The sequence below is a fragment of the Phocoena sinus genome, chromosome 5, assembly GCF_008692025.1.
Source record: "Phocoena sinus isolate mPhoSin1 chromosome 5, mPhoSin1.pri, whole genome shotgun sequence".
Lineage (NCBI taxonomy): Eukaryota > Metazoa > Chordata > Mammalia > Artiodactyla > Phocoenidae > Phocoena > Phocoena sinus.
In genome coordinates this window covers 102,113,007-102,135,316 of record NC_045767.1, presented here as the reverse complement: position 1 = coordinate 102,135,316, position 22,310 = coordinate 102,113,007, and the positions used below count along the sequence as shown (strand labels likewise).

At 37.4% G+C, this 22,310-nt stretch overlaps 1 protein-coding gene across 7 annotated transcripts in view; it reads right to left on the bottom strand.

Moving 5' to 3' along the window:
- Positions 1-22,310, bottom strand: part of ARHGAP24 (Rho GTPase activating protein 24) — a 505,735-nt gene that overhangs the window by 130,618 nt on the left and 352,807 nt on the right. The window contains exon 1 of one of the 7 annotated variants that reach the window (XM_032633278.1): positions 16,395-16,583. The exons of the other annotated variants lie outside the window; for them this stretch is intronic. The gene's annotated coding sequence lies outside the window, so the exon portion shown is untranslated. Of the gene's footprint in view, positions 1-16,394; positions 16,584-22,310 lie in introns of those variants that run through there. 7 annotated transcript variants of the gene reach the window in all.

Here is a 22,310-nt window from a genome sequence, read left to right as displayed (position 1 = left end):
AAAGTGGCAGTTTCATTATGTTTTGTACATTTCAAAGACCAGGAGGACTTCTTCATTGTCTTGTAATAACCACAACAAAAATGTTTTACATTGTTTACCATAGCCCTCTGATGTATCTAAGGCTAATCCTTCCAATCTGTAGATGCAGCCAGTGAGAAAAACAGTTTAAGTAACTTGCCGAGTGTCACCTGGGTAACAGGGACAGAGTCAGGATTTGAAACAAGAGGTCCTGACTCCAGAGCCTACGCTCTAAACTCATAGAAATTAAAGAGAGCTTGAAGCACACATAGAGTGAACACAGGCCTTAAACTCCCATCTATTTTCCACTGCACTCAGCTGTGGGGTCAGGGTTGGGGGACAGAACACATCATAGAATACCTGTATGATGTTAATTATGCATTTATTGCAAAAGAGAAACTCTGAAATTTCTCTTGAGGAGTACATATGCATCTCCTCTTAATCACTCAAGTACTGTACCTATGGGACATACGTTCAACAGGTAACACATTTTTTATTATACCTAAAATATTCAGTAGTTTCAGAGACATATTCCTGCTCTCTCTGGTGTCTTTTACCTATGGGGAAAGGGCCACATAAACAGGTTTGGTGTAAATGCTTAGAATAGTGCCTGGTACACAGTGAGAATATATGTTATTATTATTATTTACAATCCAGAGGCTGCATAGCACAGTGTTTAAGAGCCCAGATTTGGGAGCCATACTGCCTGAGTTCTGATTCCAAATGTACTCTTTACTAGCCAAGACCTTGGAGAAGTCATTATTTAACCTCTTTAGTTTCCTCATCTATGAAATGAGAATAACAGAACTTATCTTATTGGGTAACAATAAGAATTACCTGGAATAGTTTCTGGCTTATATAAGCCCCATACAGGTATTACATTTTACTACTGTTATCATCATTAATTTTATTTTACTATAGCAATAGTTTTATTTGTTCATCTTTGTTTCTTTTTATTAGAATTTTTTTCTTCAGATGAAACTGGACACAAAAGTCCAGTATACATACAGCAGATTTTATATTGTATGGCAATACACATAAAGCCAACATTGGTTAAAATGGTGTTGAGAATTTCTTCCTCTGGCCTCACCCTAGCACACCTATGTATAAAACATATTCAGGGAACATATTTCATTCAGCAGTGTTAAACAGGCCTAGGCACCAGCAGGATGCTCCTTGGCAGGCTATAAAACTGAATTGAGGAGGGTTGATTAAGCAAGAACTTAAGAGCTCCTGGCCTCTTTTGGTCTCAAGGCCAATTGAGTTTGGACCCAGACTCTGCTATTCGATAGTTGGGGAAGTAATTCAATCCCGCTAACACTCAGTTGTTTCCTTTGCTGTGAGAAGGAAATGACACTATCACCACTTCATGGGGTTGTATTTGGGTAAATAAAAGTCTAGTGTAATTATTTTTATCATCTCAATGACGCACAAGCCCCAAATTATTGGTGTTCAAAGAATCTAAAGAGAGAAGTTTTCCATCACTACTTTCTCCTTGAAAAACTTGTCTTGAAAAATGTGAAATTATATGAAATGATTGTTAAAGATAAAAATAACATCCTCTACTTTTATACCCATCTGGGAGAAACAGGAAACTTTTTAATGCAGTATATTTGTTTAAAATAGGATGCATCAGTAGTTGAGTTCAGAGTTTAAAAATCTACCCATAGTTCCTATTTTAGTAAATAACATAATTTGGATATGTCAAAATTTGTACCGAAAAGCACACAGGCATGCATTTTGAAATCTACAAATTTTAACCAAATTTATACCAATGTTGAAAAACATGTGTACTTATTTCAACAGAGATTAAAATAATAGTTTTTGAATATTTAAAATTGTTTCCCATTCATATTAACCAAATATTAGTTGTCTTAAAGCTGACATGAAATTAAATAGACAGTTTTGCAATACATTTTCTCTTAAGAATATGAAGCAACATGAAGTAAAAAGACGTGCTAGAATGACTGAATTCACTAGGAAAAAGAAGGGAATTGCAAGATCCCTTTTTCCTGTCACATTTGAAAGTCATTTTAGTAACATTTTATAAGTTGAAAAGAAAGTTCCTCTCCACACATTTCATACAACGACTTTCAATCACTAGCCTTGAGATATAAACTTGAATTAGAATAGAATAATGAATGAAAGTTTTCTTGCCTGACAATTTGACCTGAAAGTCTGCCCAATAAGTAAACAAAATATAAGAATAAAAAGAGACTGAGGAAAAGTATCAGTGTGGCCCATACAAACAAAGAGCTGCAACCTAAGTGTCCATCATCGGATGAATGGATAAAGAAGATGTGGCACATATATACAATGGAATATTACTCAGCCATAAAAAGAAACGAAATTGAGATATTTGTAGTGAGGTGGATGGACCTAGAGTCTGTCATACAGAGTGAAGTAAGTCAGAAAGAGAAAAACAAATACCGTATGCTAACACATATATATGGAATCTAAGAAAAAAAAAAGGTCATGAAGAACCTACGGATAAGATGGGAATAAAGACACAGACCTACTAGAGAATGGACTTGAGGATATGGGGAGGGGTAAGGTAAGGGTAAGCTGTGACAAAGTGAGAGAGTGGCATGGACATATATACACTACCAAACATAAAATAGATAGCTAGTGGGAAGCAGCTGCATAGCACAGGGAGATCAGCTCGGTGCTTTGTGACCACCTAGAGGGGTGGGATACGGAGGGTGGGAGGGAGGGAGACACAAGAGGGAAGAGATATGGGAACATATGTGTATGAATAACTGATTCACTTTGTTATAAAGCAGAAACTAACACACCATTGTAAACCAATTATACTCCAATAAAGATGTTAAAAAAAAAAAGAGTTGTGCCAAGTTATATAGCTCCATCCTATTTGATGTTCAGTGACTCTTTTCACACTGTTTAAAAAAAAAAAAAAGAAAAAGAAAAAACCGTAAAGGGTACGCCCTCTCTCCTAGAAGCTGTATTAATACAGACTCAACCTAACCCATTTCAAGAGTAAGGATTTATGAGTTGCAGGAGACTACAGTGTACTTTGTTTCTCTTTTTTTCAATTACTAGAAACATCACTTGTGGGAGAAGTTTCCTCTTTTCTCTGGTCTTTGACCACAAATTATCTGCTAAAAATGTGCAAATATGTAGACACTCAAATGGATTGATAGAGACTATTCTTACTTCTACAGCCACAGTGTCAGGAGAATGTTTTCATCAAGAAACACTGTAAATTTTTAATAGACAGACTCTACTGAACATACAGGAATATGCTCTACTGAATGAAGATATTCTACTGAACAATCATTCTAGATTACATTTGAAAACTAGTAACAGGTAAGTCTAAAATGGAACTTTGGTAAATAAAACAAAACAACATCCTCTGGGATTCTCTATAGATGTTAAGGTAGCTACTTTAATGTCTTCATTTAGAACATCTTTGTAACATTTGAGAGACCAAATCCAGAAAAAGAAGAGACTAAAATCAAATAAGCCACCTAAAATGATCAGCAGTTTCATGTTGGATAAATTGATATATGTTGTCTAATTACATAATTAATGTATCTCTCCGTCTACTTCTACCCTTAATTTATGGGACTTTGTAATATGGATAATCTCCTTTTGATCATGTGACATGATGGCTTTAAAACTGCTAAGGGCCATTACCAACAAGCTGTGTCTCAATACAAAATCTAATTAATAACTGAACTTTCATTTATAGAGGCTGTATTTCAATAATATTGGTCCATCACAGGTAGGATGTTTATCTCTTAAGAATTTCACATTTTATGGGCTTCTTTTCAATTTGCAAAGCCAAAGTCATAGCCATCAACTACAATCTTGCTAAATATTCAAACCCTTGTAAACACAACAGTTATGAATGAGAAACAAATCATATGATATATAATATAGGATGAGTCATGGCACCTGTGGAGCAGGACAGGCCAATTGCAATGCTTTGTACACGGGGCCACTCTGTTCATCACACCTTGCATAACTGCTGGGCTCATTGTCTACTCTGAAACTTATCTTTTCTTCATGGCTTTCAATTACGCAAGCTCACTGCTTAAAGGCAAGACTTAAAATACAATTCAGGAAAAAATGATTCTCATCTCCCTTAAGTAATTCTGAACTTGGCCCTAGTTTTCTTTTTTTTATCAAAGTTTACTTAAATTTATTCTGTTATGTGGTTTTTGGTTTTTGTTTTGTTCTGTTTTCTCCAGCCAGATACAGGTCACTGAGTTTCTTAAGAAGGGTACTTTATACCTTCTAAGTTAACTCCAGTTAAAATTAGCATTTATTTTGCATCTACTTGGTCAACAGAGTGAAATTATTTTATTCTCAAAAATGTTGGAATTATAATCAGGCAAATGCAGGTTTAATGTTTTATCTGCAGTGATAAAGAAGTTCTATGTGAACATAAACACTGTTATCAGGGATTCAAATTTGAGTAAATAATATTGATAAAAGTATGGACCACTAGAAAGTCTCTATCCTCTGATATCCAAACTTTAATCAATATAGACACTTTCCTCTTTGAGAAAGGTACTTGGAAGCAAGGACTATGTCAAATAATACATTTATAAATTGCTGTTTTTCATATTTAAAGACAATCTGTGCAATTATTTCTACTGAGTCTATCCTGTTTCATTATGATTTCCCAGAGCAATGGGAGTAGCTACCATTTTTAGTTCATTGCTATTGTTGTGTTTCCCCTTCCCTCTGGAATTAAGCATGCATCAAACATTTATTAGATGTGATCTAAGGTAATTAGTTGTTCATGAGAATGCCATGGACAATGCCCATGTTGCGGCAACTGACCTACGCTTTTTATTAGAACTGCATATAGACCAGAACAACAGCAATAAATAAAAGTGAGGAACTCAGTTCAGCCAGAGGCAGAAGCAAGGAGAAGAAAACAGAAACATCCAAGGTGCATCCTCCTGTGAATAAAGAAGACAACAGGTATGCGGAGACAGCAGGTAAATGGAGGGGGTGTGGAATTAGTGATGGAGGGAGGGTATGAAAAGCATTTTATTTGGTGTATAGCTGAAAGGAAATGTGCCTAAAATAGATCACTTGAGGAAGGACACAATCCCCCCACCCAAAGAGAAGGCACATCTGCAGTAATAATTGCCTGTGCAATAAAAGAGATTTTTAAAACACATTTTAAAGTAGTTATTTTGGCCCATTAATGAGATATTCAGAATAATTACTTGTCTGTCTTAAGGGGCAGTATCCACAGTGGTTATGCACGTGGGATCTGGCATCAGATCTGGAATTCTGACTCTGACACTAATTGACATGGCCACTTATTTAACCTCTTTCTGCCTCAATTTCCTTATCTGCACAGTTTTCCTCATCTGCACAATTTTCTCATCTATAATTTATGACATCGTTGTAAGAATTACAAGTGTTTAAGTATGTAAAGCACTTAGGAAAGTGGCTGGCACATAGTAGCAATACATGTTCACCATTCTTTCTTGACATTTTTCAAATCCAATAAAGAATGCTAACAGAAAAGATGATCAAGACAATTAAATGATGCCACTAGCACATTCTTGAAGTATGGTTTTACTACTTAATATATAGATAAAGCTAACAGATTCAAAATACTAACGCTTATCTAGGGACCTAAGCCAAATATAAATCTCAAGAGAAGATGGTACAAATGTTATCAAGAGTTGTCTAATTTCCAGTTAAAAAGGTTGATCCCCATGTAGGGAAATTTACCAGCAATATTATCCCCAGCATGGCAGTTTCAATGAAATCAGAATATGGTTCATGTTGCATACTTGCTGACATCCTGGATTTTAGGGGAGCAGATTCCTCCTGAGCATATTTTAATCCTGTGGACAATCATATTTCACTTAAAGTCCCCAACTCCATGAGAACGGTGCCCTCAGAGCTCATCTCAGGAAGCTGTATTTGTTCCCCTGCTGTTATAAGCATTTGCCTAAGTTGACTCCAGGACAAGTTTAATTATGCCTCTTTTATTTTCAAGTTTTATGTTTCTATTTGTCTTCATGTAACATAGACACAACTTCTGGGTGAATTACATTTTCAGGGGAGCACAAAGACTATGGGACAGAAAAGGCAGAAGTAAGCAAACAAGAGCTCATATGCTTTTAATCACTTAGAAGACGGTGTTATGAACTCAAGTGCCTTTTCCCCTATACTAGGGGACATTATTTTCCCTCAATGGACCTTATTTCAGGATTAAGTTCTATGACTCAGCTAGCTAAGTCAACTTAAATTGTAGACCAGGTTGGCAGAAAAGAAGCAATTTACACAAGCAAAGTAAGTGTAGGAAAAATAATTTGAGTGTTCTCTATATATGATGGTCTTCTGAGTTCACTCCCAAGGGATAATCTACAGTAAATTAACGATAATTGAAACTTAACTCCTAAAATTATTTCCAGAGATCAATATTCCCTTTATAGATAACTGTGCCATAGCTGTGCTGGAATAATGGCCTATACTTGCTAAGTGCACATATTAATGAGGCCTCTGTGTATAAATACTGTTCGTTTTTATTCTCCTTGGCACTTGAGAATGGGGCTTTTATTCTGTGAGCTAGAATAGCTCTTCTCAAACCTTAATGTATAAATGAAACATCTGGGGATCTAGGTAAATATGCAGATTCTGATTCCATAGGCCTAGGACAGGGCTGGATGACCTGCATTCCTAACCAGCTCTGAGGTGATACTGATGCTGCTGATCCACTGACCACACTTTGAATGGTGTGAAGGTAATAAGACAGCCAGTCCTGTACTCTGAATTTTCCTTATCATCACCTTACTTGATCCAATGTTATGGGTTGAATTGTGTCCCCCCGCTGAAAGATATGATGAAGTTCTAACCCCCTGTACCTCACAATGTAAACTTATTTGGAAATAGAAAGGGTCTTTACAGACATAATTAAGTTAAAGTCAATAGGGTAGGCCATAATCTAATATGACTCGTAATCCTTATAAAAAGGGGAAATTTGGACACAGAGACAAACATTCACAGAAGGAAGATGATGTAAAGACACAGGGAAAAAATGGCTATGTACAAGCTAAGGAAAGAGGCCTGGAACAAATCCATTCCCAGGCCTTCAAAGGGAGCATAGACCTGCCAACACCTTGATTTTAGACTTCTGGCCTCCAGAATTGTGAGGCAGTACGTTTCTGTGGTTTAAGCCATCCAGTTTGTCGAATTTTGTTACTGCAGCCTTAGAAAAGAAATACAGATACAGTATTAACAACTCTTCCCTGACACCTCTTCTTTCTTCTCCTCTCTGACATATACAGAACATTTCAGTGCACCACTAAACTTAGTACAATGTGAAGAATGTGAGGGCGACATTCCACACGCAGATAAGGTAACACAAAGGGGTAGGTCATGTTTCTCAGGTTTGCCTAAGACAAAAGCTTGGATTGGTCCTACAGTCATTGCAGGTGTTAATCATGAAACAGGTTAAATCTACTGTAGATTTAGTTGTTAGTTGTTGTTCTGTTGTTAGTTCCCCTTAGGAATCAACAAACTTGACGCTTAACACTCAAAGGACATATGCCCAGATTTTTGCGAATCTCTATATTCCCAAATGTTTCTATAGCATATAATTTCCTTCAGAAAATGAAAACTTGGAGTGGCCCCTTAATAATCCTATAAACATAGACCTAAAATAAATTATAAAGGCATTAAAACAATTTCACAAATCACTTTTTTGTTGTTGTTGCTGTTGCTTCATAGCACATTTTGTGGACTCATTTTGACATAGATCATCAGTACTGCCAAATTTGAATTTCATAATTTATTCAAAACTGTTTTTGTCTATGAATTCCCATTTATTTCTACCTCTTCACATCCTTTGTGCTTCATTAGAAGCCCTACAAATAGCTTTTTTTTTTGAAGCCATTTTTCTACAATGAAACAAAGCTGTTCTGTTTTTGTTTTTAAATCACACTATGAGAGTTATTAAGTTTCCAATGAATACAAGTAGAAAAAACAACCCACATAGATTTTTAGAAGATGTAGAAAAGAATGAAGTAAACTAGCTAAATGATGGGTCCATACAAATCAGTCTCACTCCAAACATTCCTCAGCAAAATGACAAATTACTCAAGACCTTTGCTTTCATTTTAAGAGCGTAAAACACAAGCTTCTGAGATCCATGAAAGTCAAGGGTGTGAAGCTCTTCATTATGATACTTAGCATTTACACTTCTGAATATAGTTCATCCTATTTTTTATACTCTCCCTGGGGGTGGTACCACTCCCTGGAGGGATGTTTGGAAAAGCGTAGGAGTGTCTGAGTTTTCACAATAAATGAATGGAGTTATTGGCATTTAATGGGCAAGGCATTGGGAAACTAAACAAAGCAAAGCAAGAGATGATAAATCTTTGCCTCTCACCAAATGCCAACAGTTCCTCTATGTTGAGGGCCTCCTCCCATTTTGACATTTCTTTAAGATTAATGGTCTTTCCAGTTTAGGCTCTGGGTTCACCTCTTGACTTCTACCAGAAACCATGCTGACTTCATATGTCTCTCTCTCCCTCTCTCTCTCTCTCTCTCTCTCTCTCTCTGATTTAACAGGTGTGTCATTCCCTTTGTGTGTTCAAAGATCGCTGGTTCGTTTCTCACCCCCTCCACTTTATGGACTGTGATAAAGAACATACCATGTAATTAGCATATCTGTTCTTGATTTGTTGTTTTATTTTTTTAATCATTGTCGATAAATCTAACACAGTGTACTTCAGATAGGACATCCTGGAGATTCTTTTGTACAACCATCCAGTTCCCTCCACCATTATGGTTATGGTCTCACTCCTTCCTTTTCTTTATTCATTCTTCAAACATAAATAAGCACCTGCTATAAGATATGGTGTTAAGCCTCATGGAAGGAGGATACATACAATGATGATCAGCTCTCTCTTCTGGGATAGTCAGATTTACCTTCTTTCCTTTCTCATTATTTTCTTCCTTCTTCTCCCTGATAACTTTTCCTAATTTTGAGCTTTTGCCGATCTAGAAAAAACTCGCTCCTCCACAAAATTGTGACAATTCTATCTGCTAAACTACCTCCCTACCTATCTATGTTGATTAGCTTTTTGATTATTCCTTATACTAAAAACAAGTTCACATACATATTTTATCATTTTAACTTTAATATTTGTGATTTATGCTAATATTAGAGATTTACAAACTGAAGGTTAAATAACTTTTACACAAACAACTTGTTCATGGATTTTAAAACAGGTCTAGCTGACCCTAGTGCCTGAGTTCTTAATGAATATAAAATATTCTTGATAATTAAAATCACCTTCCTGTGACTGCCAGTGTACTTTATATGCCCTACTTTTAAATCTTACCATAGACACAGTTGGCCTTCATTCTCAGTGCCATGATTAAATTTATCACGACTGTTTTAGAAACCTGGTTATACCTTCCAAGTTTCCATTGAAAATAAACCAAAAAAAAGTTTAAAAACTTTTCTGGGTTTCTTAGCTAATACAAATCCACAAAGCAGAAGTTCCAAATATAACTAGGTAGTCCTCTGTTATTTTTCAATGCCTGCAGGCTTTTAAAGTGCTGTGAATGTGTCTTAATCTGTTGCTAGGAACACTGCACATTGCTCCAAACAGTCTGCCAGTCTGAGAAATCTAGCGTGAATGACATAAGTGTTTCTTTCATCCAGGTCAGAGGATGGCATGCAGCAGTATGGGAGGGGAGGAATTCAGGATAAAGAAATTAACTAGGGGCTTCCCTGGTGGCGCAGTGGTTGAGAATCTGCCTGCCAATGCAGGGGACACGGGTTTGAGCCCTGGTCTGGGGAGATACCACATGCTGCGGAGCAACTGGGCCCATGAGCCACAACTACTGAGCCTGCGCGTCTGGAGCCTGTGCTCTGCAACAAGAGAGGCCGCGATAGTGAGAGGCCCGCGCACCGCCATGAAGAGTGGCCCCCGCTTGCCGCAACTAGAGAAAGCCCTCGCACAGAAATGAAGACCCAACACAGCCAAAAATAAATAAATAAATAAATAATTTTAAAAAAGAAATTAACTAGAGGAAAAGAAAGTGACAAAGAAGAAAGAACTCACAGACCCTAAAGGAAAAGCTTTCCAACTGAAGCTCTCCTGTTCCTCACCAAGCACACATCCCTTGAGAGCTTTTGGAATTGGTTCAGTCTAGTCTGACAACAACTCAGAAGGGCCAGGGCACAGCTGAGAGTGTCTCATTCCCTTGTCACACCAATGGAAGTCAGAGATCTGAAACCTGCAGATACCAGAGACAGTGAGGCCGCTTTGAAACCTCAATCACGTTTCAGATTTGGGAATCAAGAGAGTTAAGAGCAAGAAATCAGTCTATAATCTTTCCCCGATACTTGTCTGGCCCCAGGATAAAATATAAAGCATCAGCTTTAGAATTAAAAAAGAAATTAGTGATTTACACTTCTACCTTCTTTGCTTTCCTTCATCTCAGAAGCTTTGGTGCCTGAAAAGCGTAGAGAACGATGGGGCAGCTGGTGCAGAGGAAGGATCACTTTTGACACCTCCCTTCTGCTATAACTGCAGCGATTACCACAAAACCTAGGCACCTCTCAAGCAGCAGGATGCCATTTCTACCCCTGTTTGTGGCTGCTTAGTGACATGGTGGATGAAGCATCTCCTCTGTTCAAGTCAGTACACCAAAGCTTTCTTCTAGTACGCATGTAGCTTTATATTTTACATCTAAATCTTTGACTCTTCTAGAATTTATTTTGGTGTAGAGGATAAATCTTTTTTCTTCCCAAATGGCTATCTAAATGTACCAATACCTGTTGTCCACTCAATCATCCTTCCCCCCACTATTTTGATGTCCCACATTTATTACACAATAAATTCCTGTGGGAAATTCCAGTAACTGGAATGGGGAAACCAAACATGGACAGTAAGAAAATTCCATTTCCACTGAAACACCATATGCATGATTTCTCCTTTCCTTAATGTTTAAAAATGAAAAGGAGAAATATTACAAGGGAAAGATGCCACATTTCTAAGGTGCCGCTTTCCTTGATTACAGGTTATTTTTAGCACATGTTGATCTCTTCTAATTTGATAAATTAATTATCCTATTCATCTGCTAAATGTTCTTTGATCCCTCTGTGCATTGCTGCTGACTCAAGGAGTAGGACATTATGAAGTCCAGTTTTGCCAGTTCAGCTGAAACTGAACTGTTACTCAATTTATATATGTTCCTTGCCACATTTTATGTTTGCTTATAAGGGCATGTCTGGTTATGGCTATTTTTAAGTGACAGGCGATTTAGCTTTTGTTTGAGCAAAATAATCAACATATTTTACTATTCTGAATTTCCTTATTCTGAAAATCATATTGAAAATTGTGTAAAAGTCTCTTAGGGAAACTGAAGAAAATTCTGCCAATGAGTTCAGGTGACTTAATCATTTATTGATTCATTTAACAATTATTTATTAACTTTTGTGTGTCAGAAGATGATTCCAACCAAAGGTGGATGGTGAATGTACAAAGTTAAAATTTCTTTAATAATTCTAGCCTAATTAAGGATTCTATCAGAACCCTAATGTGGACACATTTATTGTTAGACTCTAAATCAAATAATATGTAGCTGTGTAGGACAAGTAAAATATACCTAGTTATTCGGTAGAAAGGATTCAGTTATTTTCAACCCTTTTGCTGTTTTTAAGTATTGAATTTAAAAATCAAAAACAAATGGAACAAAACCTTTCTGGAGTTTGCTGGCAGAGGTCCCAGAATTGATGGAGAGGTACATTTCACGTCAAGAGATTGTTGTTCATAGTGGACTAACCATGTGAACACCAAATTTGGCAAAATGATACTAAGTAATCTGTCTATTCCTGTTTGGGTGTGTTAGTTTGTATTAGACATGCCTTTTAATTTTCTGTATTTCTAATGCTTTGGCATCTGGGCTTTGCTGACCCTGAAGAGACTGCCCCTTCCAGGGCCAGCCAATTCCTAGAGATAGGAAAGACTAACCCTGAGAATGCCTTTCTTATGCAAATAAACCAATTCTGAGCCCAAACCCGAACCAGATCCTCACAAAGCTCTCACATCCTGGGTCACTATCCATCTGCCCTAAACACCTCAGGGCCAGGTACCCAGACAACTAGAGTCAGTCTCTATGCCCCAGAGCCTGCTGAAATTATTCGAACTAGCCAGTCCAAAACTTATGTACCCTACTTTGCCTGTTCTTTCCCAAGGAAACCACAATAAAGCCTCTTGTCCATGTTTCCCCCTTTCTCTCTCTGCCTCCTGACCAACCCAGGTGCTTCTCTATGTGGTCCTTCAAGGCATGATGTGTCCCTCCTTTTGAAACTGAGTAGCAAATTATCTTTTCAATGGCAATCATCTCCTGATCTGTTGTTCCCACTATACCTAAATAATAATAAAACCTACATTTTAAAGCAGAGTTCTTAACTTATAAAGAAAAGGAGATACTTCTTTGTAGCTACAAAATAATTCCTTTCAACACATTGATGTGTTCTGATAAGAGTTATCAGTCAAGTGAAACCCCATGCTATAAGAGGACAGGAGTGAGAGAAGGGAAAGCCTCCAGTGTGTTTTATACTTTATCATAAAAATATTCAAAAACAGGCTGATCTTGAAAATATTCTATCAGAAAAAAGCACATAGAAGTCTGTTTTTATTGATTTTAATATGTTGGATTAAATTCTTGAACATTCCCTTAAGATCAAATATGCCTGTAACAGGAAACTTTGCCATAATTTTCTGTTGATGGCTTCTTGGTCATTAGAAATATTTGGAAGTTGTAATTACATTCTCTTGAAGTGATTACTCGAATTATACATTGATGAAAATTGTTTGGCTATTAAAATGTAAAGAGTTTAATTGGCTATTAGTATTTCTTGAAAATTATTTGTTTTGTGTGGTAGAGGGTGGTTGTTAGAGGGAACTGGATTGACACTGGGATCAGGTTTGAAGCCTTCCCTAGTAAAAATAATTTAAAAGTTTAAAAAACAGAACTTGTATTGCTTGTAAAAATATGTAGAATATGGAGATACACTTCCTTGGAGGTCTGTCACAATCTGGGCGCAACTTCTAGCAACCAGACTCTACCAGTCCTGTTTCCTTAGAAGACACACTGGATTCAAGACAAATGAGGCCGGCCTCTTGAGTAGACTTGTAGAAAATGATTTTCATCTCTGTCTCCAGAGAAGAAGTGCCTGCTGCCACCTGCTCTTACTCCAGCTGCCAAATTCTTGCAGCCCAGAGGTCCACTAAGGAGCCCAGAGATTGTCTGGACACTCTGTAGCCTCAGAGGGACATCTACCAGAAAAAAACACTCATATCATGCAAACTGCCTTCCATGTTTCTTGTCCACAAAACATCCAGGCCTACTTTAGGGAATCTGGAAGTAATAGTTAAAAGTTGTGTTGGGGCTTCCCTGGTGGCGCAGTGGTTAAGAGTCCACCTGCCGATGCAGGTGACGCGGGTTGGTGCCCCGGTCCGGGAGGATCCGACATGCCGCGGAGCGGCTGGGCCCGTGAGCCATGGCCGCTGAGCCTGCGCGTCCGGAGCCTGTGCTCCACAACGGGAGAGGCCACAGCAGTGAGAGGCCCGCGTACCACAAAACAAAAACAAAATAAAACAAAAAAGTTGTGTGAATATTCAGTATTTCACCTGAATCTGCATTACTTCAGGAGGAGTCATTAGGCAAAATAGAACTTAATTACCTTAATGCTAAGGTAAAAAGACATTAAAAACTACGAATACCACTTAAAGCCAAATCCATACACTACAAATCATATTTAATCTCAATTTACCAAAAGTCTTTGTGAAAGTGTAACTATGTTGCTATGTGCAAACATTTCTTGATAAAGGTTTCCAAGCCTAGTAACAGACTAGATGGATAAGAGGACATGAATAGCAGAAACGTTCGGCAAGATAGACACAGTCATTGCCTTCCTGGTAGCTGTTTATCAATCCATTCTTTCCCACTAATCACACCCCATTTCCTGCTCACAGAGTGGGCAGTGATCTCTTGATCTCAGGGGAGGTGGGTCTTCCCCTAGCCCCAGGAGATAAATCATAATTGCTTTCTTACCCAAGAAGAAGAGATTGAGTGTAGGTCAAAAGAAAGCAGGTTCAGTAAATTAAGGATTTAGCAAGTTTAAAGTCTAAAGTATAAAGCTGAAAGAAGAGAGGGAGTGAGAACACAATGTGCTTAAGAAACTTAAGCTTTTTAAAAAAATAAGAGAAACTTATCAAATATATAAATGAAGCCTAATCATTTCCTTTAACTAGGAGCCCTTAATTGCATAGAAGTAAATGTGTTTGCACATACTGGCCTGTGCTTTGAGGTCAGTACCTATAATCTCTAAACCCTTTTAAACCTCTTTGTATGCCACAGTAAGCTAGTTATCTAAAGAATAAATGAGGGCACTATTCAAGACTTTTCTTGGCTGTTACACTGATTGTGGTTCATCAAAGTTTCTAGTCTTTCTGCATGGAAGGTGACCATGGGTACAGATGGACACACCACATTTGAACACATTGGACTGCACTCATCATAGAGACAGGGATACTCTTGTGTTTATAAAACACTGATAAGAGGCCCTCCACCACCTCTTTTCAGTCCTGGTGATAAAGTCATGTTACACCCTCTTAAAGAAGCAGCCAAATTTTAGATACAGGCAGCAGAAAAGCCAAGGCAGTACAGGTTCCTATAGGGAAAGGCCAACCAATCATGAATTCTTTGTACACCTCAAGTTCCATATCTGTCGAATGAAACAATTTCTATTCTAATCTCACATAGAAAGCATGACAATGTTAGAATCAAGTGTTTTCTGCTCACCGTTCCACAGTGCTGTAACATAGTCTGAAAGCAAGAAACCAAGAGTGTATCCAAGGACTTTAGCAGCCCAAGCATATGTAGCAACAGTTGACTTTCTACTTTAGAGGATTAGACTCTTTCTAAACTGACATAATTCAAAAGTGGGACAAATAGTTTTCATATCGTATGTTATGTCTTAAGTGTTTGAATAATTTTAATGTTCATTGCATTTTAATACATCTTATGTTACTTTATTAGTTTTCAAAGTCTACCCAAATAAAGACCAATTTTAAATAAAATTTTAAAATTTATATTTAAAAAAAATCTAATTTATCAGTCTGGGAACAGAACTCAAGACAAATAAGTACACTCCACAGATTGAAAACATGTTTTATTAAGAATTTTTGCTCTTGGCTTCATTTCTGCAGACTCTGAATTTCCTTAAATATTCTATTGTTCTTTCATTAGACTTAAAAATTTGAGCAGTTGAAGTACTTTTCATATTCCATCCCGATTATTCCTCATTTTAATGTATTGTTTTTCCCCTCCCTGTAAAATTTGACAGCTTTTCAAAATTTTGCTCATCCTATTTTTACAGTATGAAATTCCCACATGTTTTCCTTTTTTAGAGCATGTGTTTCATGAATACAAATCTCTAGTGTATTTATTTAGATATAATAATACACTGTATCCCCTTTATATTTTGAATAGATTCATTAAGTAGCTAACATACAAAACTGGTGCAGTATTAAGGCCTGTCAGCTTAACCAAGAACACATTTTGGATTCCTGTTTTATTCCTAGTAAGCACATACTCCATGTCCCCACATGCCTTCACAAGTGCACACTGTAGTTGTATTGTCCTTGTGTACACAAAATGCGAAGTTCCAGAACTCAAATATGCTGGTAACAAAAGCTTTAGGAGCTGATTAAATTAATGATAAGTACATCAAAATATAGCAAAGTATTATTTGCTTTTCTTTTGGTCCTCAGTTTTTTTTTTTTAAACACACACACACACACACACACACACACACACACACCCCACTGGCCAAGCATAAGTCTTCATTTTGACAAGCAAAAACACGGAAAACTCCCATGTTACTTTTATCACCAGATTAGGCCCTAAGGCACTCTGCTCTCTTCCAAAGTTTCAACCACTAAAATATGAGTGAAGCAAAGAATACACCACAGCAAGTACTCCAAAAAATAGCAATTCAGATTTATATCTGAAGCTGTTTTCACATGCTTTCAAATCAGCACTGGAATCCTTTATATGAACAACTCCATCATTTGGCAGCAGCAATCAATGAAAGAATCCAAGAAAATTGCACCAAACTGATCACATTTCAGTGTAAGAACAGCAGTACATCCAATCTGTTGCCATAATTTGGACACCGTGCAGCGCTGAATAATGGATCATGACAAAAAACAAGGGTATAAATAAAACCACACACAGTCTAGGTCCTACATTTGTGGTGCTATAAACACCCCCAAATTATCAAAAACAATCAACAGCAATACCTGGCGATTTGTCTCCAAATTAACAAAAAAGCACCCAGCTCTCACCTTGCACAAACACACACTTCAGTGGTCAGTGACAAATGCAGGCTGCACTTGCAGGCTGGGAGAGCGAGCAGCTGCTCTGTCCTGAGCCGCTTAAAGCACAGTCCAGCCTGGCTCGCCCGCTCAGGTCCTACCCTCTGTTGGTTCGCTGCGGTTTCTCCCATGACTCCATCACCCAGGAATGGAAACTGCTGCCCTCGTCCCAGCACTAGTGGGCTCCCAGCTACTGAGCTCAGGTAAAAATGCTGAGTCCTGCAAGGTCACTACAAGGTGAACAGCGGCAAAAGGAGTGAATGGGGAAGAGGAGGGGCCATCAAGGAAAGACTCTAAACTTCAGGCACCTTGCCTTTCACAAGATTCTGAAATCCATAAATCAGAGCTGCAGCAATAGTCAGAGAAGCAGTAAATCTGAGAATCCTCAAATGGCTCGGAGCCAACCTGCTAACGCAGAGGCTCTCTTGAAGCAATAATGTCTCTCTCTCTCTCTCTTTTTCTTTCTCTCTCTCTCTCTCTCTCTCACACACACACACACACACACACACACACATACACACACAGACATACACACACGTACAAACAGACTTCAGTGTGGCTATTCTAATTGCTCAGGCATCCTTTTCAAGCCAAAAAGTTTCTGAAAACCCTTTCCAGGTAACACCGCTTAGAGAAAGCTCTTAGAAAACTAAAGTATTTGCCACAATCAAATAATTCTTTTAAGAACAAAATCATTTCTGGTCCATAAACTAATTCATATTAATGAAGTCTTGCTTTTTGGGCACATACTTCAATTATGCAAACCCCCCCATATTAAAAAGACAGTAAAGAAAAAAAAAAAAAAAAGACAGTAAAGATGTATTTATTTCAGAGATGACTGGCAAAATCAATTAAGATTTCTTATAAAAATTCCTACCATCTTTTTCAAGATTAGTCTTGACTGATGTATATTTTAATTTGGAAAGGTTTCAAGAAGGCGTTTCTTGTCTAAAATATAATCATTCTGCATGTAGATGTTCTAGACAGATACAAACATGTTTATAAATGTCTCCCTGTAAAGTCTCTCTAGGTTTTTATTTCTCATATTTTGGTTTTACTATCAGAAGTGGAGAAGAAACAATGTTTAAGCTTACCAGAACATTATGAAACATTATTTCTCTTTGTTGTGTATTTTTTTCTTACAAGTAAACAATTATGCCCTGAAGTTTAGATTGATTGCATTAACAGGAAATTATTCTGACTCTTTAGCCACCTTCCTTTCCCCTCCTTCTCCAACCATGTAAAATGAACAACTTATCTAACCTCCTAGGCATCAGTTTTGTAATCTATAAAATGGGGATTTGTTGCCAACATCTGCTTTGGGGCTCCTTCCTGGGTCAGAATGAGGATGAAATGGGACAATGTGTAGGAGCAGATGCTTTGTAAACTATAGAGGGCTGGGAAAAAAATGTACCTACTGCATTTTCCGCCCTTGGATTGCCCTAGTTTGGTGCTGGGACTAGTGAATTACTTTCTGTGCTCTCAAGAAGGACTCCTCAGGTTTCATGGGAGAGTGTTTCAAGTGGGCTATAAATAGAGTTCAAGATTTTATTGAACTGCTGTCTTCCTGGTGGCAGATCTTGATGGTAGCGACCACATGGCCAGAGTCAGTTAATTGTGAAAAACATGAGCTCTGTCTGGTTTTTGAGGCAGAACAAGACCAGCTGAAAGCGTGGTAGAAGATGCTTACGTGCCTGGATGGCTTCACGGTTCCTCGTGTCCTGGGTGTACTCCTATGTTGGAGGGGTTGCCCAAGGGGATTAATGAAGGGGAAAGGTTGGGGATGGAATGCCAAGTTCACTGCTGAGTTAACTCAGTAACAAATGCATTAAGGCATTCATGCTAATGTTCCTACCATTATGTATGCATTATTTAGAGATTAGGTTGAGGCAGTGTAAGGAAGGACACCAATGGGTAACAGGAAAGGAACTAAGTATATGAACACCTGTCTTGTGAGACACACAGGGCTGGGAGCTTCATGAATGTTATCTCAGTTAATCCTCATAGTAATGCCATGAGGTAGTTGTTATTCCCATTTATCAATGAGAATAATTTGCCTGCACACTGTTACTGCTGAGTGGTGGAGCTGGAATTACAATCAACGTCTGCATGGCCTAGAGTCCTATATTTGGAGGAAATCTGTTGATTTATAACTTTCTTAGAAGAAGAAAAGAAAGTTTGGTTTTTAAATAGCAGGGGTAGGGAAGGCAAGAATGCAAATTACCACAAAACCTTGAGAGTACCTGCTAGGCAAGTTAACTTTTATAAAGAGCAGAGAAATGTTTAGAAAAACAAGTTTCGGGTTTTTTAACAATGAAGTCATTGTAGGATACAGAGAAAAAATACAATTTTTGTTAATATGTGCCTATAATTCCTTTTTCTTAATTGTGTCTTGCCTGTCTTTAAGCTGAAGATGTGAATTTAGAGGTCTTTCTGTATAGTAGAATACCACTTTATTTTATTTTATTTTTTGAATTTTATTTATTTTTTTTACAGCAGGTTCTTACTAGTTATCTATTTTATACATATTAGTGTATATATGTCAATCCCAATCTCCCAATTCATCCAATCCACCCCTACCCCACCACTCTCCCGACTTGGTGTCCATATGTTTGTTCTCTACATCTGTGCCTCAATTTCTGCCCTGCAAACCGCTTCATCTGTATCTTTTTTTTTTTTTTTTTTTTTACGGTACTCGGGCCTCTCCCTGCTGTGGCCTCTCCCGTTGCGGAGCACAGGCTCCGGACGCACAGGCTCAGCGGCCATGGCTCACGGGCCCAGTCGCTCCGTGGCGTGCTCCCGGACCGGGGCACGAACCCGCGTCCCCTGCATTGGCAGGCAGACTCTCAACCACTGCGCCACCAGGGAAGTCCCATCTGTATCATTTTAATTTGCTTAAATTAACAGATCCTTATGAATGCCCACAAGGAAGCAAGGCAATCTCTTACTATTAAATGCAGAAAAGCCATTTTTTTCAACTGCAGTTTGGAGTACTATAGTGGAGTCATAATTTTCAGTTCCCTGAGTCTGAGGATGTTAATAAAATGCCAGGTCCTTTCTACGAGTTTTACTGGAAAGCTAGAAGCAGAGTTTAAACTGCAGCCCTACATGGTATATGTTTCTGTTCTCCCCTTTTTAAATGGCATTGCCTGCTAAATGAGAAAACTTGAAATTGTATCTGCAAGCCAGCAGGGCAATTCATACCAAATCGTTCATGTAGGGTAATTGTTCCTGCCTTCAATCTCCCTTTTCCATAGTTTTACAATCTTCTCTGAGAATGCCTCTGGCTGATTATACCTTGACTCTGCTTTTAGCACTCCCATCTGCAAAGTGCACCATCCAAAAGCACTTCATAAAACCAGCCTTCTCATCCTCCCCAAATTTAGCCTTAAAAAGAAAACTATAAATTTCAAAGTCTTGCAGCTAGAATCACTTTGTTTTAGATATTTTCATTAGAGAGAGAACTATAACTGGGCCACTGACTAAACTAGTAATAAGTCAAAATAACTAGCAGAGAAAAAGAATAAAAGCTGGAACTTTAATCACAATTTCTCAAGTTAAATTCCGAATAAAAAACAAAAGCACTAATATCATCCTAAACAGCCAATCAACCCACATAAAAGAAGGTAAGGGGCCTTCAGCTACTGAGCATTCATTTCATTGCTACCTTTGCTTAGAATATGCATTTTGACACTCACTACAACGCCCTTGTTCTATGGCATCATATTTAACTAAAGAGCAAGTTAAAAAAAAAAAAGAGTTACTCTATTGGGAAGCCTATAATGACAGATGTGAATAGCTGTTTTTTCTCATTCCCAAACCCATTTTATTTCTGAAGGATGAAAACACAATCACAGACAGAATTACTATTATTTTTTTAAATTTAGAAACTATTGTAGTGATCTTTCAATGAAACAAAAATCTACTGACAAAGCTTTCAATTATCTTTCAAGTCAAAAATAATGATAAAGAAAACATAGTTTTGGGCACTTTCTTCCAATTGTTATACTGTCCCATTAAAGCATTTTGTTTTTCAAACACTTCAGCTAGTGTTTGCCTGAGTGTTATGCCACAGCAGAAAAACAGAAGAACATATTGCATCCTCCCTTTCTTTGTCTCAGAAACTTCATTTTGAGATCCTGATTTCAAATCATGTATTGAAAAGAAATTTATATTAAAGTTTAAATGTATGAGGAAAGCATTTCGAAGCATGGGCCAATATTTGCAATGGGTGAAGAAAGGAAATAAGATGGTCTGGTTTTCTATTTGGTTCTTGCTCCGCTGCCCAGTGACGATATCTTCCTGATGTGTCCTAGTGGCAGTGTTTAACTTTACACAGATATGGGTCTGGCCTGAAAACCTTAGAATCTTTCCATTTAGGGTGGAACCGGGCTCACAGATGTGTGGGATGGAGTCGTTTCTAGTTTTTAATATAATGAGAAAAAAATATTTTTCTAACACATTTTTCCCTGCTGCTCCCTTCGATTTACTTCTTTTTCTTAGGCCTTAGAAAGAACTCCACATGATAATAACTATTAGCTACAGAGAAAAAATACTGTTAAAATATTGAAAGTCATTTAGGGGAAAATGTAAAGTAATCTGAAATGTGTAAGCTTTTAGCATTTCAATCATTTTGTGTGGATGCTGAAAGATATGTATGTCAAGTCTCTTAATCTTTATACAGTCAAACACATGAAATCAAACACTTCCTGAGAAGTAAAAATTTACTGTATTTTTAAACATAATTTTGTTTCGTACTGAATGGCAATTTTTTTCCCTGGAGGCAAAAAGATGCTGTTATTAATGCCTTTTCTACTCTATGATGTGAAAAACCACTGTCCTGACTTTACTGAAAGCTTTCTTAAATACATTCAAGTGGATTTAGAAAAAAAAAAAACAACTTAGGAGTATGAATAAAGAGGGAAAAAATCTGAAGATTATCCTTTTGTGAACACAGGGAAAAGAATTTCTGGGCACTTAAAGTCACTTTAAAATGTACCATCAGGATCATCAGAGATATTTGGAATTTTCATAAAAAATACAGTCTTGCAGTATAATTGTCACCCCCTTACAGTGTGACAGGACATTATAGTCAGGTAGTCTGAGGAAGAGCTTTCAGCCACCTGGCAGCCTGGGCTGGTGATTACAGCCTCAGCTGCTGTTCCACCAGAGTCCTTCAGTAAGGGCTCCTCTTGGAAGCCTGGGACCCTCTGGAACATAGGCGCTCGTGTTTCCCACCAGTGGGTCCTTGACGGTAAAACCTTCAAAACATCAGTGTCAATGCCTCTTAATGTATCTTAAGTAAATTAAGAAACATTAATATGCCATGGTAAAATAATGACTGATTCGGAACACTAGGTTAGAATTTTTAAGATATTACTTTATGATACATTTATAGAGTAAAGCATATTAGAAAACAGTGTGTGCAAAGTTATCTGAATTTGTAATAAATATTTAATATTATAGAAAATCTGAAAAATATGCATTACTATTTAATAGCTTTTATCTCTTGGTATCATAAAAATTTTATTTTTGATCTTTTTTCTATTTTCTAAATATTCTGCAATGGCCATTACTACCATGTAGTAAAAAGAAAGAAAGGAAGAAAGAAAAAAAAAGAAACCAGTGACTCTAGTTCACAATGTTTGGGAATCATTTTTGAAAAAAACATTTCAAAACTAACTCACCCATGCTTATAACCTCTGCAAGTGGAAACATTCAGTCTTTAGAGCTGTAGTTACCATTTCTCTCACCATCTGCATTAAAAATCTTCATGGGTACAGATAAAAAAAGTAGATGCTGCACTACTATAATATATGGAAAATATAGAGTTGTTGGTTTCACCGGTTTTTAGAATAAAGGGAGATAGGGAAAATGCCAGATGTG